This window comes from Anolis carolinensis, chromosome 5 (assembly GCF_035594765.1).
Source record: "Anolis carolinensis isolate JA03-04 chromosome 5, rAnoCar3.1.pri, whole genome shotgun sequence".
In the NCBI taxonomy this organism is placed as follows: domain Eukaryota; kingdom Metazoa; phylum Chordata; class Lepidosauria; order Squamata; family Dactyloidae; genus Anolis; species Anolis carolinensis.
Genome location: NC_085845.1, coordinates 195,956,100 through 195,976,049, shown reverse-complemented (window position 1 = coordinate 195,976,049; position 19,950 = coordinate 195,956,100).

Below are 19,950 nucleotides of genomic sequence, written 5' to 3'. Positions count from 1 at the left end.
AATCTGCAAGTGTGGAGGGCCAGCTGTAGTGACACTGGAAACACTTTTGTCCACAGTCTGGATGAATTCTACTTTCCAAATTCCACTCTGAGAGCTGGTTATAGTTTTAGTCACACAGAAATAGAAACCAAATGTAAGTTAGGGAGACCAACAGAATCCACTCTCAAACTGAATGCCCACATTTATCCCTTTTTATTAGTGATAGACCTTGTCTCTCCAACTGAGCAGATATCATGTCCCTATCCGTCAATAGCTCTTCCACGTAATGAGCTAGTGTTCTTCAAAACTTATCCAGATATAAAGGCTACATCACACTAGTTCCCAGTTTCAAGGATCGCAGATGGTGCTATGAAATACCCAAAGCAGGAGCCAAAAAAGCATCTGCATTCTCCAAAAACTATGAACAGGCATTTGGACTGTCTGTCGGCAAGTTCTTTCAGTCACAGTTTCTAAATTAAAAATCCTTCTTTTTCAACCAGCTGACGATGCCATATGCCGCTGTTCTCTCTCAAGCACCCTGGTTTCCTGGTGAATTGGGTTCTTATGGGAATATAAATGAGGTGAGCCTTAGTTTAGCCTTTGGCAAAAGAGTAAGATGGAAAAGATCTGGCTTAGTAAAAGGATCTATGAGAAAGATTAAGCACCTTAGCAGGTTAGTAGGTTCCTTTCTGAACATGACACTGCTGTTATGTAGCTGATAAAAAGCTACTGCAATCATAGGTTGACTTAACAAAAGGCTAGTGTCTACTTTTCTCTTACCCCATTTGGAAATAAAGTGAGGGGAGACAGATGATGGGGTAAACTATGTCCACATTTATTTAGCCATTTATAATCACAATTTTGCAGTGGGGCACTCAGCTGCAGCAGGGAGAATGCCAGAACATCGCTGACTGTAATGAACTAGCACCTCAACCTTAATGTCAAGCTTATAACCCGACATTGGTTAGCTGGTGATTCATGATCTGAGATATTTATTTATTTATTTATTTACAGCATTTATATTCCGCCCTTCTCACCCCGAAGGGGACTCAGGGCGGATCACATTACACATATAGGCAAACATTCAATGCCTTTTAACATAGAACAAAGACAAACAAACATAGGCTCCGAGCGGGCCTCGAACTCATTACCTCCTGGTCAGAGTGATTCATTGCAGTGATTCATTGCAGCTGCTCTCCAGCCTGCACCACAGCCCGAGCCCACTGTAAGCAGTCCCATCCCAATTTGAGTCTCCTTGTGGAGTGACAAAGTGAGATATAAATAAACATCATCAACATCATCATCATCACCACCACCACCACCCCCAAGGCAGGTGTCTTTGAGGAGAGGTTGAGTAGGATTGGCCCCAAAAGTTGCTTACCTCCCTGCACCTATGCATCACTCAAAGCTAGATAGGCACAGTTCAACCAAGTTACCCAAAAGGTAAATAATAGCTTGCCTATTGCCTCATGCCACAACAAGGAACCTTTTTGCCATAAGAAGAAGCAAGACTATTCTCTAGCTTCTTGATCCCACAAAGCTATCTAGAACAGCATGCAGACTGCACTTTTATTTATTTGTGTTTGTGTGTGTGTGTGTTGTTTTTGTATGCCACCTTTCTCCCAGAGAAATATACCTCACCCCATCTCTGACGAATGAGCCGATCTTCCCTAATGTCCAAATTGTGACCAGAAAACATCCTAACCATATCCAATGATATTGTGCATCACCCAATTCACCCAAATTAAGAAACCTAGAGGCCACTTCTCTCTACAATCCATAAGAAAACAGCTAGACCATATCATCTCACCTACCACTGCTCTGGCAGAAGAAGAGAAAAAGAGACAGGTGTAGTTCCATTATGCTTAGGTCCAGAAACAGATGAAAGGCCCTCTCTTCATCCCAACTTCCACTGCCCTGGCCTCAAAGGGATATAAAAAGGTGTGGGCACAGCCCCAAAGCCTTCAAATAGCCATGATCACATTTAAATCAGTGCAGTTTTCAGCCTCACTTGGGAGAAAAAACACAAGTTGTGGGCATGCACAGATAGGGTAACATTTTCCAGATTGGACATTTTCTGATGGGGTTTTCCATTTTTGGTCTCATCTCTACATCTGCCTCTCACTGACTCACGTTGCCTCATTTCTTCCGCAGTCCCATGCCTGAATTCCTAGTCATTAATTTTGTTGCTGCTGTCATTGTGACTATGATAATGTTGATACAGTTCTCACTGCAGTTGGTTATATTACTATTCCCAGGAATTAACTAGGGATACGGAGGTCTCCCAAAACAATAAGTCTAAGGAGACTAAAAGATGGCAGGGCTTCTAGGTCTACTGAACAACAAAAACCCCAAAGACATCAAGCTAGAGATGGATGAAATGTCTCTGCAATGCTTAAGACAGCCAAATAACCACCTGCAAAATCTGGTCAAATTAAAGTATGTCCACTTACATGGCAGAAAGAATAATCTGAAGCCTGGTAGATATGACTAGACCCCCCAATGGAAGCTGTACTCCCCCCAAAATCTAGAAGATCATAGTTGCCTGCCTCTGATTTGTAGGTGTGTTGCTGGAGCTGAGGAAATATTGGCCATATTCCTGTTGTTAGTTTGCACTAGAGCAGTTGCATCCCTTTACATCAATAAGAATTACCTATCTGTTGAAACTTCAGTGGTCTACTACAGTTTGGACTAACCAATAGAAGTCTGGCCATTGGTTGCAAACATCACCCTTAATAAACTGGAGAATTCCATTCCTAGAGCAATTCCCACCACAACTTTTTGTAAGAGAGGACTTTACAAAATCTTGCAGAGTTCTGTTAGAATCTTCTGGCCTTATATGTTCATGTTAATGAACAAGTGTTTCCTCCCCTTCCCCATAATTGATGGTTTAGGAGAGGCATGTGGACTTTTTTTGTTCTCTGATTGCCTGTGCTATTGTTACCAAAGTCTTTAAATTGGTAGCCTTGCACTTCATTTCCAGATTTCCCCCCATGTTGCAATTTCAGAGTCAGTTAAGTCATTTGATGATGTCATTTAATTCACTTTAAAATAACAGGTTTTGTGCAACAAGTGAACCATTGCTGAGAAATTATAGCCTGCGGAAGCAATTCATCCATTTTTGTGGATGACACATGGACATTTTTTATTTTAAAATTACTATTGTGCCCGGTGCATTCTTTATTTATTTACCCTTTGAATATTGTACTAAGATGTTGCTTTTTAGAACCAGATGTGGAATGAAGTTCATTTAGTTCTGAAAATAAAGAGTGGTATTTTATGTGTGGATAAGCTACTGTAATACCTATTCACAGCTATTAGTTCAAAATTGCAGCTATGGAGGCCAAACCTCCTACTGATCACTGCTGAGGTGCTATTCCATACTTCATTTGTCTAAAATGGACTGCCTTCAGTGGGGAATAGTGAACAATTAGCTGCTCTAAAGAGAATCAAAATGGAACTTTCCACAACCCAGATCTACTCTATCAATGCAAATTGAGACATGGACTGAGAAGATCTGGATTTCCCATTTTGATACGCTTGTCCTTGCATGACTTTGCATGTGACAACTTCTCTCAGCTTGCCATTCATTACTATGTGATATTAGGCCAACTTTGATATTTAATAACCCTATGGATGAGAGACCTCTAAGAGACTCTGTTGTTCACCAGCCTGTTCATTTCTTGTAGATTCAGGGCTGATCCCAGATTGAATTTCATTGATTGATAAAGATGATTTGATTTTGTTTCAAAATCAAAGGGAGAAAACCCTTTAGGTGCTATCTTACGCGTCCTAAGAAAAGCTCCATGGTGGAATTCTCCTTTCCTTTCTCTGTAAAAGGTGGCTGTAGACTAAAGTAAAATTATGCTTCATTGTGACCCAAAGAGGTCACAATGTTATGCTTTCTCACATCTGTCTCCATTACTCTTCTGTCTTATTCTGGCTCCCTACCATTCCTTGTGAACCTCAGCTTGTTCCTTCGGTTCTGGGTGGTAATTTTGGCCTCCATGATGGAAATGCTTTGGGTGCTTTTCTCACTGCCCTTCATTTTGTAAAAATGTCCATTTTTTGTATGGGTGCTGTATTTAAACAATTGGCCTTGTCCAAACACATTGGCAAGCACTCACAGATGGCTATCTAGAATGAAGCATGATCATCTGATTGAGTCATTCAATTATGGGGCTCAGAGGTGTCTGAGAAGGGAACCTTCATGGTTGTCCTGGAGAGAAGTCCTTGTTCTGAGTCTGGGACTCAGAAGAAGGAGCAGTATCAGGATTATGTTCTTGCAGACACAGCCAGGAGAGAGATAATCATGAGCTGGGATGACTCACCCGTGGGATCAATAGAGGCAGATTGCAGGGAGCTTGGCTCAATACAACTGCACCTTTGAAAATAGTGAATGAATGGCTTTACCACTCAAGCATTGTGTCCTGTCTCTTTCTTTCAAGAGTGTGTAAGTGTGGCTAGGTTGGGGTTAGACCACCATACAGTCCTAAGCACATATTTTATTTTGGAAACAAATCTGGACCAAGCATGACAGTTAATGCTTGGATGGGAAATCACTTGGAAAATCCAGGTAGGATCAGACAAGAGGGTTTCTCCTAATCAGAGTTGACAAGACTGGACTAGAAGGACTAAGAATAGGTTAGAAGGTTCATATGCTACAAACTGACATAAATGAACAATGTTTGTGGTGGTGATACTGCTCATCATCAATGAAAAATGGTTGTGGCAGTGATGGTTTGACCATTGTCACTATAGATTCTAAATTTTTATTTTAGAGTTCTTTTTTTATTGCTACATATATGCAGTTGTTGGTATCACTTCAGGTTGTTTCCAGCTTACAGTGACCCTGCAGTGAACCTATCACAGGTTTACTTTGAAAGATTTTTTTCAGAAGAGATCAGCCAAATGTGTAAGATTTGCCCAAGGTCACATGATGGCTGTCATGGCCAAGCAGGTATTCAGATTCTGATATCCAGAGTCACAGTTCAAGGAGCCATGGTGGCACAATGGGTAAAACCCTTGTGCCAGCTGAACTGCTGACCTGAAGGTTGAAGGTTTGAATCCGCGAGATGGGGTGAGTTCCCATCTGTCAGCCCTAGTTTTCCTTGTGGATACATAGGAGAAGCCTCCCACATGATGGTAACACATCTGGGCATCCCCTGGGCAATGTCTCTGTAGACAGCCAATTCTCTCACACCAGAAGTGACTTGTCTCAATTCGCTTCTGATCCAATAAAAAAAGGTTCAATGTTCAAACCACTAAATCATGTTGGCTCTCTTGACTTGTTCAGAATCTTCTTCACAGCTTAGGGCTTCCTTCGCATAAAATACACACTTAGCTGTATGGAAACTAATATAATGATGCAAAAATATTAATGCATGAAATATTGATTTTGGTATAGAAGGTGTTATTTTATATTTAAATCAACCATGTGCAAATTTTATGGCCAAAATAATCTTTCCAACTAAGACATTTTTTGTGGAAAAAAACCTCCAGCATTTTCTGTGTAGGAATTAATTTCCCAGAAAAGAAATATAAGTTTTCAGTTGGAAAAAGCAGTGTAAGACACTGACAATTTCTGCACAAAAGCAATTAGGTAGGATTTTTTTTCTTTTTGTAGAATAAGTTCTGAATTGTGAATAACCGTCAAAAACTACTTTTTTTCAAATTCTTTCTTGCAGTAGAAGGAAAGTTGCCTAAATTATTTTTTGCTCCTTTTGAGAATTTAATCTATAGATGGAATAGGTTTGGCCCACTATATTATATCTCCTATCAAAGTATCTCATCCACCATGGAATTTGAGGAACACAATGAGTCTACTGCAGTGTGTGCAATGCGGTGGAATGTCTCTGTGATGTGTATAAATGTTTTTTACTAAATGAATTATATTTTTTCCTTAAATGGAACCTATCTTATGATTTCTCCTTCTCTCTTCAACTCCCTTCCATTTTCATTGGACCATTGAGAAGCCACCAAAATAGAAATTGTAAGAAAAGTATAATGGAAGAAAATCATTCCTGGATTAGACAGTCTTTGGAAGGTTCAAAACATTTACCACTGTGAGGCTTACCTTATTTGGATGCTTCATTTTATACATGAATAAGAAAGTTTGCTGAAACATGCTGTACTTGTCTTCCTTTTGGTGGTTTTGGAATCTATCCCTATTCTTGCCATGGTATTTCTCCCCTTAATGTGAACTTTTCTGTTAAAGAAGTTATGCTCAAAAATACATCTCCTTCATTAACTCAGGGATACCTGTCTTTTGCTGTTAAATTAAAATAAAATGCAACTCCCAAACCCATAGATGCTGTTATCTCTTCAGGCAACATGGTACTAAAAGCATTCCACTTAACAATATTTTTGGACCTCTAGGTGACAGCTCCGTGGCATTTTTATTCCTAACTCATTTTACCTATTGTTTTATTTCCCTACGCCAGGTACTTGAGTGAGCCTGAGTATAACCTGCAGCTCAAAATGTCTGAAGTCGCTGTAATGAGAAGGTAGAGACACACGCCTGCCACACACAACTGTTTGTGTGTGCCCCCTTTCCCAAGCTGTCTTTCCCAGGGCTCCGAGAGTCCCGTAACTATAGCAACATAACTACAAGCTGCTCAGTTTTTTGCCAATTTTGGTATATTGTTTTCACCCCTTTCCACAGAGTATGAAAGGCCAATGGAGCTCTGCACGGTGTATGTTTTGTTAAGCAAAGTTTTGACTAATTTTAAAAATGATGCCTTTGTTCTTCCCATCTCCCAGCCATACGTGTTGCCCGTTCACTGTCATACCCAAACTATCCCAAACTGGCAAGTAATATAATTTATCTGAGGCTTTTTATGATGTATGAACAGGTCATCGAAAGGAAACAATGTCCAACTTCTAATATAGGGTTGCCAGGTCTCAGAGCACTGGACATTGCTGTGTTCTCAGAGATATTCATACATCAACATTTATTTATTTACCTTATTTATACCCCGCCTTTTTCTACCCCGAGGGGGACTCAAGGCGGTTTACAAAGAAAACTTATACAGTGCCTTAAGGCATAAGACATAAACATGAGATAAAATTGAATTAAAATTAATACATACATAAAAGCATAATTAAAATACATTCCAATGTTAAAACAGATCATCCAAAAAGAAAGTCAAGGCCATTCCGCGATCACATTGCACAATTTCCCGTTAAGAACTTTGCACTGTGCTATTTTTCAAAGGCCTGCTCCCAAAGCCAGGTTTTTACTCTCCTTCTAAAGGCTAGGAGGGAGGGGGTTGATCTGATATTGCTAGGGAAGGAGTTTCACAGCCGAGGGGCCACCATTGAAAAGGCCCTGTTTCTCGTCCTCACCTGTCCTGTTTTGTCTTTCAAGAACAGCCTTAAAACACTGTGGTAAGTAAATGAAAACTGCTTTACTTCAGCAAAACATAAAGTACAGCACTACAGGAACAATGCAAAAGGAAGCAAGGAAGTCTTAGGGCAAGCACAGTTCTTAGTCTCTGATAAATTCCCAAATCTGAACAACATCTCTGCTCTGTTTCCTTACACCTCTCCTGAAATGTGGGCACTTGCAAAATCTCCTTCTCAGATTCCAACTGGCCTCTGATTCCTGAACACTTTCCTGCTCCCCTTCCTCTTCTGAAGAAGAGGAATCCCTAACACCACCAGTTGAGCTTATGAAGGGGGTGGGATCAAGAGCAGGGCCTCCCCAGATTAATCTCCGAGGTGGTTCATAGAGGGAGATACATTCAGACAGGTAAACTGGGCCGGAACCTTTTAGGGCCTTATAGGCTAAAGCCAGCACTTTGAATTGAGCTCGGAAACAGACTGGCAGCCAGTGGAACAGTGTGAAAGTGTGAAAAAGTTTGATATCTGCATCAGGTGTCTTTAAAGGAGAGGTAGGTAAAGTGTGCCCCAACCCTCCAAATTTACAAGCTGCACTTTTATTGACCTCCAATGGGAAGGGGAGAAATTAATCCTCCAAGAAGCTCCTATGAGTAGTAGTTTGATTTTTAAAGGGGTTACAATCCCCAACATAGCACTTCTTTGGAGGATCATGTCTCTCTTTATGAACCAATTAGAGCTCTAATGGGGGGCATATGAGATAAATGATTCAGTGGAGGGTCCCATTCACTTTAGTGTCAGAAAAGTCCACTTAACACAACCTTTTTCCATATTGAAAAGTTGTGTGGTGTTCTGGAGCTTCTCTGAAGCATCCGCAGCTATTTACAGAGCTATCTTGCTTTCCTTGGGCAATGTCATCTACTGGGCACAAAAGTGGTGGCGGTCATTGCTTGGGGCCTAAAGTGATACTAGTGACTGGAGAAGGGGGGCGGGGAAGAGGGAACAATTCCTCCTGCTTCTTGGCAGGGGGTTGGACTAGATGTCCCATGAGGTCTCTTCCAACTCTATTATTCTATGATTCTATGATTTTCAACCTCCCCTCCATCACTCTGCCTAGTGTCACTATAGTGAAAAATAACTATCACTACCAGTTTGGTGGCTGGCAATGCAGACTTCAACAGTGCAGAATCACTCCAGATCAGCATCATAATGCAGATGGCCACTAAGATCTTTTACAGATGCCCTTCTCTCTGTTCTACCATCTTCTATAGTTCATTTTGTTGGAACAAGAGAAAGGGCCTTCCTGTACTTTGAAACACCTGCCCTGGGGAATCCAATATGGTTTCATCCTTGCTGTTCTTCTGCTAGCAAGTTAAAACATCCTTATGATATCAGGTTTTTAGAAGTTGGCTGGGATAGGCCTTACATGATGTGTTGTGTTGCTTTATGGTTTATATATATAGCCTTGTAATCTTTTCTTGAATGTATATATTTTAATTGTATACATTTTTTATATTTATATTGAAATAAGTGAACCTTTGGCCAGTTCCCAGGGTTTTGATTTGATTTAGGAAAGATATATTGTATGCAAAAAAAAGGTTTCTGGACTCCTAGCATTCAGCTACTTATGGGCTATCAGTGGTTATCAGATGTTTTGGGCCTTCAACTCCCAGAAATCCTAATCGTTGGTAAACTGGCTGGGATTTCTGGAAGTTGTAGGCTAAAAACATCTGGGGACCCTAGGATAAGAACCACTGGGCTCAATAGTGCTGGCGATCATTTTCTCAGCTTCAAGGTTTTTATATGAGTGTGTCTTAATTCATAATCAAACCCAGAGAAGCTCCTGGCTTCAGATGAGAAGTTATACCCAGTATATGGGCAGTCAGTGGCAGATACATCTGAGAGGACCATTTGGTCAACATGTCAGAAAAGAAATGTGAAAGCACTCAGTAACCACATCAATGGATTAATATTATACTGTCTGTGGTGATGTAATTAAAAGCTAGTGTTAGAAGAGGACGGGGAAAACAAGCCAATATTAATTGAGAAATTATTTTGTATTATAAAGCACTTGGAATACACTAGAAAATGCTGCTTGGTGATGTGGAAAATTGTACACAAACAAATTACTGCATGTTAAACAATGTTTTCTTGCATGAAGTGTTATTAGCCAGCCCTGCCCCTGTTTTCAAATTGAAAGAAGGGAATCATTTAACTCTGAAACAATAGCTGTAAAAGTCAGTAATGAAAACAGAGCATATGGAAGTTAAGTTCATTGTGGGAAATGCTTTGATTCTAAGGACAGAATCAAAATGGCAGTCACCATAATGTCTATTGGAATCTATGTTGGGGATGCAGATGTGATGGGGAAAGGGATAGCCAGATGATACCACATGCAGACAAAGAGATACAATCTGTGGCCCACAGGACATCAGAAGACAAGAATCAGATACTATCTGAAGGGACAGCCACACTCTTGATGTGCTCAGGTGTAAAACCACACTTGTCCTGGCCTGTCTTTGACACAGGAGGGATTTCTCCCCCTGGAAAGGTGGTATTCCTACAACTAGTGCTCGTCACTTATCCCCTTGCTTTCATTGGCTGACAGTGATGCCTAGTGTTTCATGCAACAAAATCTCAATTTCAGTTTCTGTCAAGATGGCATGGGGATTAATTCAACCAAGGACTGTTGAGCTTCTTGTGTCAGTTGAATGGTCAATCCACTCTGGCATTTAGTCTGAACTTTAAAAGAGCCTATCCACCTTGAAATAGGATTATTATTATTATTGACACAACAACATAGTATGACACAGCAAACAAGATAGATATGCTGGATTTCGTATCTCAAAATCCCAAGTCGAACACTTCCCAAGTGTCTAGGACTGTGTGATGTATTTTCGGATGATACACGCAGATCCCAGTAGCGTGGCCTTTTGCAGTTGGCAGATCGTAATTTTGTCAATGTCTATTGTTTCCAAATGCTGGCTGAGATCTTTTGGCACGGCACACAATGTGCTAATCACCACCGGGACCACATGCACTGGTTTCTGCCAGAGTCTTTGAAGTTCAATCTTGAGGTCCTGATAGCAGCTGAGTTTTTCCTGTTGTTTTTTGTCAATGCGACTGTCACCTGGGATGGCGACATCAATGATCCAAACCTTTTTCTTTTCCACAACTGTGATGTCTGGTGTGTTGTGTTCCAGAACTTTGTCAGTCTGGATTCGGAAGTCCCACAGTATCTTTGCGTGCTCATTCTCCAATACTTTTGCAAGTTTGTGATCCCACCAGTTCTTTGCTGCTGGGAGGTGGTACTTGAGGCATAAGTTCCAATGAATCATTTGGGCCACATAGTTGTGCCTCTGTTTGTAGTCTGCCTGTGTGATTTTCTTACAGCAGCTGAGGATATGATCCATGGTTTTGTCGGTTTCCTTGCACAGTCTGCATTTTGGGTCATCAACTGATTTTTCAATCTTGGCCTTAATTGCATTTGTTCTGATGGCTTATTATTATTATTATTATTATTATTATTATTATTATTAGCACAGAGAAATGCTTCTGGGGCTCCATGTGATGAGTTCATCATAACAAATTGATGACTTCCCCTGAATCCAAGGCAAGCTGACATTTTTTTTAATGATGGATGCCACACCATGTTCATTTTTAAGCTTGCTATGGCCATAACATAGGTGATGCTGTATGGCAATTGATAAATTATCACGGTATATCACAGAAACGCTATCTAAACATTGCATTTGTTATACAACTAAAACTAGCCCCCCTCCCCAGCCTGCACCCACACCCACACACATACACACACTTTTCCTCCTCCGTCTTTCTCTTTTCCTGGCGTATTCCTGCTGGTTTCTTGGCATTGTTCATCATTACATTATCTCTCTTTGTTCAGTGACTTGAAATGTATTCTCTCAGATGTCAGAATTCAATCAAATGTGGTTTGAAGTACAAGGTGGGGGGAGAGCAAAGTAGATGAAAATGCCATTCGAGCTAATTTGAATAATAATCAAATCCTTAATGTGAATGATAATGAAAATGCTATTTAGTTTCTGATTTAATTCTAAATTTTTTGAATACATATTACCCATTTTAATTGTCTTGCCAAGAAGGAATACATTGTATTAAGGGTTTTTTTTTTACCTACATCTTGTGGAGAGAAAGGGAGGAAGGGAGAGATCATGGAATAAACCACTGCCGCTTGCCTTCCAGTTTTATTTTAATCTTAATAGGTTTAATACTGCTAGCTTTTCTGTTTCACTGAAGGAAAAGCTAGAATCCTGTTGTAAGGTCTGCTATCTTTCCCCCATTTCATCTCTTGCCATTGTAATAAAGGAACTTTCTCCTTTTTCTTATAATCTGCTTCGTGTCAATTCCCTCAGGTTGCTTGCTTCATTTTAATTTGATTTTTAAACAAAGGTATTTTGAGTCTTACTCTCCGCAGCTGCCCCTATTTTCATCTTCTCTTCCTAATTTTACTCTGTCTGTATGTTTGTCAATATTAAGAAGCTGAGAAGCATGGAACGGGAAAAATAAAACAGCTTCCTTTTTCTTTACTTTTAATTGAGAAAGAGTAGATATTGTAGGATTTTGTAGGATGTTAGATTCATCCTTTGCCAAATCAGTGACTATTCCAGAACAAGAAACAGCTTGCCTTATCTAGAAATGCTTGAACCTTTATTTTTAAAAAGCACATGAAAATTTATATTTAAAAGTTACTACTTGCTTTTTGGACTTTTAACACACATTTGTTTAAGGTGATTTTTTGCAATTTCTGGACTAAAAAAACACAGATTAAATCATTGTTCTCTTTGAAATTTTATTGTTCCTGAAAGGCACTGCAACCAGAGAAGTCAGACATAGCAAAGCACTGGATGAACCAACCTGAACACAACATATCATTTGAGAACACAGAAATGCTGGACCATTCCAACAACTATCATGTCAGACTACACAGAGAAGCCATTGAAATCCACAAGCATGTGGACAATTTCATCAGAAAGGAGGAAACCATGAAAATGAACACAATCTGGCTACCAGTATTAAAAAACTCTAAAATCAGAACAGTAAAAAAGTGGTTAAACCATTGAGCTGCTGAACTTGCTGACTGAATGGTTGGCTGTTTGAATCCAGGGAGCGGGGTGAGCCCTTGTGTTAGGTCCAGCTTCTGCCAACCTACAGTTCGAAAACATGCAAATGTGAGTAGATCAATAGGTACCACTCCGGCAGGAAGGTAAGGACACTCCATGCAGTCATGCTGGCCACATGACCTTGGAGGTGTCTATCGACAACACCGGCTCTTCAGCTTAGACATGGAGATGAGCACCAACTCCCAGAGTCAGACACAACTAGACATAATGTCAGAGGAAAACTTTTACCCTTTACCTACGATTAAAAAAAGAGGCGAATTCCAGACAAGAATCAATCAGGGCCAGCTAACACCTCCCAACAAAGGATTCCCCAGGCAGCTACGAGTCAGGCCTTGAAATTGTGGGCAATTAAAATGCTAATCAAGATGGCAAATTGCAACATTCACACGTACCTCAAGCAGACAAGTGTTATTTTCCCCACCCTGGACATTCCACAGATGTATAAATCTCACTTAGTTTCCAACAAACTTCACAACTTCTGAGGATGCCTGACATAGATGGGGACAAAATTTCAGGAGAGAATGCTTCTTGAACATGGCCATACAGCCCAGAAAACCCAGTGATTCTGGCCATGAAAGCCTTCGACAACACATTGTTCCTGATATGTTGTAATATAATTTTGCAATATAAATTACTTTTAATTTAAATTGCTAATGAAATATTTATTGATCATTTTTGAATCGCATCCTTTTATTTCAGAATCCCTGAGTGGCTACAAGTTTCAAGAAAATAACACAACATTCAAACCAGCTTCAAATGTACAAATCATATCAGAAATTTTCAACAAATGCAATCCATACAAATGCTTACACAAATGCTAGCAGTTTTCGTTGGGCAATTTTTATTTTAATTCAGGGGGAAAGTTGTAAAACATCGAATTAAAACAATACAAGTTCATGCCTTAAATAAAACCCAGGCTGATGTAAGAATGGAACAAAGTGGACAGATAGATAGCTGACCCTATGACACATTAGAAAAAGATCTTTCGATTTCGTTTCAGCCAATGTCATGTTCATTGACATCTCCGTCCCATCCTCTGTTCAGATATCAGCCAGCATGCCAATGCCTTAAATCAAGGAACATCTTTCTAAGATCTACAGAGATACTAGCAGGAACACCTCAGCAAGTGAGAGACCAAAAGTGGAAGGTTAAAACCTGAAACTTCAATCCATGGCTGATACCAGATGAGAGACTTTCTCCTGGGCACACAGAAGACTGGGTGACTTGGAAGGCACTGAACAGACTGCACTCTGGCACCACGAGATGCAGACCAATCTTAAGAAAAGGGGCTGTAAAGTGGAGTCCATGACATGCAAGTGTGGAGAAGAGCAAACCACAGACCACTGATTACAATGTAGTCAGAGTCCTGCCACATGCACAATGGAGGACCTTTTTATAGCAACACCAGAGGCACTCCAAGTGGCCAACTTCTGGTCAAAGGAAATCTAGTATAATGTGAATTTTTTTAAGTTTGCTTGTGTTTTTTTGCAGAGCTCTCGGTGGCGCAGTGGGTTAAACTGCTGAGCTGCTGAACTTGCTGACCGAAAGGTCAGCAGTTTGAATTCGGGGAGCGGGATGAGTGTCCTCTGTTTGATCCAGCTTCTGCCAAGCTAGCAGTTCGAAAACATGCAAATGTGAGTAGATTAATAAGTACCGCTCCGGCAGGAAGGTAACGGTGCTCCATGCAGTCATGCTGGCCACATGACCTAGGAAGTGTCTGTCTACAGACAATGCCGGCTTTTCGACTTAGAAATGGAGATGAGCACCAACCCCCAGAGTCGGACACAACTAGACTACAACTACAACTACAATTATCAGGGGAAATCCTTTACCTTTACCTTTATCTTGTTTTTTTTTTTTAAAAAAAAAATACATTATAACTGTACCCTCAATTTGCTTCTGATCCAAAAAATAAATAAAAACATTCATTCTGTGGAGGCTAACATGGGCATAACAACAAACACATCCGTTGCTATTTTTTAGAACAGTGACTCTGTTGCTAGCAACCAACAGACATTAGTGCCCAACAATAAACAGCTTATTGGGAGAAAGCAAGAAAGCTTTCTCCCAATAAGCTGTTTAAGTGGAATTAACCCAAAAAGTGGATCGCAATTCAAGAGCAATGAAGAAAAGAGTATCTCTGGAGCATTTTATTCAGGGTTACTCACTACTCAGGTAAATGGAGGTGCAACCCAAAACAACTGGAGAACTTGAGTTTGGGAATCACTGATATAGAAGATGGTACCACTGTAAAGGAGCCCCCGGTGGCACAGCGAGTTAAACCGCTGAGCTGCTGAACTTGCTCCCGCTATTAGCCCCAGCTTCTGCCAACTTATCATTTCAAGAACATGCAAATGTGACTAGATTAATAGGTACCAGCGGGAAGGTAACGGTGTTCCATGCAGACATGCTGGTCACATGACCTTGGAGGTGTCTATGGACAGTGCCGGCTCTTCAGCTTAGAAATGGAGATGAGCATCAACCCCCAGAGTTGGACACAACTAGACCTAATGTCAGGGGGAAACCTTTACGTTTTTATCACTTTAAAAATGAAACTAGTTTAATTTGAAACTCCTCCCTGCTCTGAAAAATGGAAACAAATTTGGATCATCAGAATGCTTGAAAGTTTTCCAGTCCCAGCCTATTGCACCACTGTTTTCTCTGTAGGGCAGCATGAATCTTTCACAGATATGTCAGCTTAATACTGTATAAACTGCAGCTCCCTTCTGCGGCATTTAGCACATGTGTGGTTGACTGGAGCAACTGAATCTGCGCAAAGGGGAAACATTTGTTACCCACAGGAAGACTGATAACTCAGCCCTGGCCAAAGTCAACTATAAGCCTTATTTAATAAAAGCAGGAGCAATTGCTCCACGGCTCTAACATGGCAGCCACCTGAGGAGTAATGGTCCACCAGTGGGGAAGAGTGTTTCCCTCACTGAAACCAGATCCTGCTTCTTTCTGAAACCAGCCATAAATTTTGTGGACAGGGTTAAGGATATCATGGAGAGTGGTACGGTTGAACTTCATGCAATTGGGAGAACCTGGTGGCTTTGAAAAATGTGTTGTGTATCACTCTCTGCACCGCCATTTAGTATCATGGATAAATGACCCAGTTTAACAGTGGAGGGTAAAATCTATTTAACACTTTAACAGCCTAATCCACTAGAAGTGAATTATTTTCCTTCTCAGCATGGGTCCTGTCCATGCCAGGCAGAGAAAAATAATAATATTGGTCATTTTTCTTGCACAGAGGTCTTATTCAGTATGGTTTCCTCCTTTGGCGCCTTAGGATAAACTATAGCAGAATTATTGAATTCCTCTCTCGCTGTGTTATGGATTTGATTGTAACATCCATAGCAGATATCACCATCTCTTTCAAGTATGAACAGAAGTCAATTTTCACTGGATCTTTCTTCATACAGGGATGCGAAGAACATTCAAGTAATACATATATCTTTGAACTGTTTGACAGAGAAGTGTAATTAAATCTTCATCTTTGGAAGTTTTTAAACAGAGACTTGGGTCCCTTCTGCACTGCCATATAATCCAGATTATTTGTGTCTACACTGTCATATAATCCAGTTCAAAGCAGATAATCTGGATTTTATATGGTAATGTAGAAGGGGCCTGTGGACTCAGATAACCCAGTTCAAAGCAGATATTGTGGGATTTTCTGCCTTGTTATTCTGGGTTATATGGCTGTGTGGAAGGGCCCTGTGTTTCCATGAATGAGCAAGAATTTTAGCATTGCTCTTCAGAATGTAAATGCTCTGAAGGCACCAGATCCTATCTGATACTGGAAATCCATTGCACCCACTCGAGACCATGCTTTTCAGTTCTCTGTTTCCAGCAGTGTTGATTTTCCCTTTGATTTTGCTTGTTGGGGAAAGCACAGGACCTGTGATTTAAGAAGGTCAGGAGAAGTAATAAGAGTTGAGAGAGACTTTTATGCTGAGCCTCAACTAAGGCCTCCCATAATTTTGTCTTCAGTCTTCGTCCCCTTCTACGCTGCCATGGAATCCATATTAACAAAGCAGATCATCCATATGAGTCTACACTGCCATATGATCCAGTTCAAAGCAGATAATCTGGATTTTATATGGCAGTGTAAAAGGAGCTTCCGCATGTCCTCTCTCTGAATATGAACCCAAACTGTTACTTTTCTTTTTTCCATGATGAGACTTCTTTTTGCCTTTCTTGTCTGTGTCTACATCCTTCCTCTCCTTATATTTCCTGTTTGCAGACAGAATTGGAAATACAGCAGAAATGCAAACAATGTTATGAATAGCACTGGAGCCACATTTATTGAACCTGTGAAATAAATTATTAGCAAAGAAGAAAATGTTCTGAATGTCATCTGAATTAAGATTTCTCTAGGTGCTCACTAAAGGGTATCTTTTTATACGGAACTTGGACACACAATTTTGGGAGTACAACTCCCATAATCCTCTTGACAGCATGACCAGTGGATATACTCTTTTATAGGACAGTAGATTTGTAATAAAGGAGAAACCAAAGTAGCCTCATATGGGCTAACTCATAAAAATGCTGGCATCCCCTTAAATGCTGTCTTTCAGAAGAACAATCTGGTATTGTGAAGATCACATCTTGGTCCCTATGACCCCAAGACACCAGGGAATAGGTTAGTTAGGTAAGACTGGGTATGCCTTCTGCACAGAAATAACTTTTGCACAAAATACATTTCATAACATAAACAGAAAAACAGCCAGGCTTCCATATCCACAGGTTTTGCGTCCATAGATTCAGCCATCCATTGCTTGAGAATTTACTACACCATAATGGAAACCCAAGCATCCATTGCTTTTTGTATCCATGAAGTTTTATGGGGCGAAACGTCAGGAGATGTTGGCGAACCGTCAGGAGAGAAAGCTTATGGAACATAGCCATATATCGTTTTAACTACCACACTCAATACTGTGTTTTAATCTTGTTCTTCACTGTGTTTCTTAATATCTAATTGCATATATTTCTACGCTATCCTGATGCTTGTACATTTTCTGTTGCTGGCCATTGATTGTTTTATATATATATATATATATATATATATATATATATATATATCCCAAAAGACTCACCGCAACCCAATATTCCACATACATTTTGGACTGTGCTTTCAATGCCTGCTTTCCATGTGAATTTTGCAACAAGACAATGTTCTCAGCATGCTTGAAAGCACCTTTAAAGTAACAGCAATAATTCTGACCTCCAAAACTGAAACCAACTGGTCTGACTGCCAAATCTTGAGATGTGATCAATAGCTCTTTGTAAAGACATCCCAACCTAACTTGCTTATTATAATTCCAATGAGTTATTTCTGTGTGTGCCACAGCACAGCATAACAGCCACATAACTGATTTGTGTCTGGTAACCAAGTTATATAAAATCCACAGAGAAACTTATGCAACTGAAACTAAGTTCCTACACGCTTGCCTTTAAAGAAAACCTCTTGAAGCACCAGAGACAGCATACAACCAAGTAAAGCAATAATGTCCCTTGCACTATTAATTGCTGGAGGTACCTTTTGCTATCATGTCTCTTGCGACTCTTCTTTTCCAAGTTAAATAATCAATCAAAGCATATTTAATCTCTCGTCAGTCGGAGCCACCTCATGCTGGTAATCATTCCTCGGTGCCCTTCAGAGGACCTTTTCTATTCCTGATGCTTATATTTTTGGAGATGATCACATCTGAATGCAACACTCAAGGTGGGTGAATAAAATTGATTAGCATAATGAGCTGGTATTTTCTACTCATATCTTGCTTCAGCCTAACATCATTATAGTTTTTTTTTAAAAAAAAAGTATAATTGCTCAACAACCCCATGTAGACAGTTATCATAAACATCTTATTGAGAATGTGTGGGCATAAAAGTCACAGAGATCAATTTCCCCTGTCATGGGAAAGAAATACAAGAATGCCCTCCAGTTGCTACAGAGACATTCATTACTCATCAAGTGGATGAGTTTCTTCATTCTGATACCAGTAAGAACAAAGCTGGTATACAGCCAGGGCGCACCAGCTTATAGTAATACCAAACTTTTTTCCTAAGATCATCAGAACTGAATTTTGTTCATGGGTCTATGTATTGAATGGATTGTATACCTGGGATCTGGCTGAGGACTACTAAGGCAACTACACTAACAACTACATCTAGGCAGAACCAATATACATATATAAAATGGATGACACTAGGCTTGAAAGAAGTACATGTGAATAGGATCTAGTGGGCTTAGTGGGCCACAAATTAAACAGTAATCAACAGCACAAACAGGGTGGTATAGTGATTTTAACGTTGGACAAGGATGTTGGGGTTATTGTTGTTTATTTGTTCAGTCCCTTCCGATTCTTCGTGACTTCATTGCTTTAATTATGCAGACCTTCGTTTGATGTTTCTACTCTTCACTATTTTATCGAGATTGGTCATTGCTCTCCTCCCAAGAAGTAAATGTCTTCTGATTTCCTGGCTGCAGTCTTCATCTGCAGTAATTTTCACACCTAGAAATATAAAGTATGTCAATGCCTCCATGTTTTCTCCTTCTATTTGCCAGTTATGAATCAGAGGATGTTGGAGACCAGGGTTCAAATATCTGCTTGAGGGAATCACAGTCTCTCAGACTCAGAAGAAGACAATGACAAATTCCCTCTGAGCAATGTTGTCTTGAAAACCTTTCAGCCACCATAAGTCAGAAATGTGTTGAAGGCAGACCCAACAAAAAATAACAATGATGTGATATGGTGGAGAAAAAGTAAATGTTGCATCAACTTCAGGCTAAATATTGTTTTCATGAGAACTCACCTGAAATTCTGACCAATTCTGAACACTACAATTTAAGCAGGATATTGATTAGCTGGAACATGTTGTGAAGGTGATTTAGATTATTAAATTACTTTGCAGAATGACTTACAGGAATGGATACGTTCAGTTTGGAAAAGAGAAAACAAAAAGGTATTTGTACATACCTGAAGAAGTGTCATAGAGAAGATGGAGAAGGTTTGTTTTCAGCTACTCCAGAAGCTAGAACATGAACCAATGGATTCAAATGACTTGCTTGTGGGCCCTCCTTCTTTGGAAGCCTTATTTTGGGAATTCTGTAGTAATATGTTTTTACATGACAGGTGGTTGGACTAGATGAACCTCGCAGTCCCTTCCAACTCTATGATTTTATGACTCCCTGCCTCAGATCAAGGTCCAGGGAGAGACAAAAGGTGTGGTCATAATCTTAATGCCCTTGTTCTGAGCTTCCAGAGCCCATTTTTGGAAACTGATTGCTGACCTAGAGGAATCTTGGTCTGATCTGTGATAAGAGTAGTTTTTCCCAACAAGTCTTTTGAACTATTGCTCCCATCAGCCTGAGACTGATGGAAATTGTAGATTAAAATGTTATGTTCAAAAAGGCTGGTTTAGAGGAACATTAGTGTGATGTAGCTGAGGGCTGGGACTAGAGGAG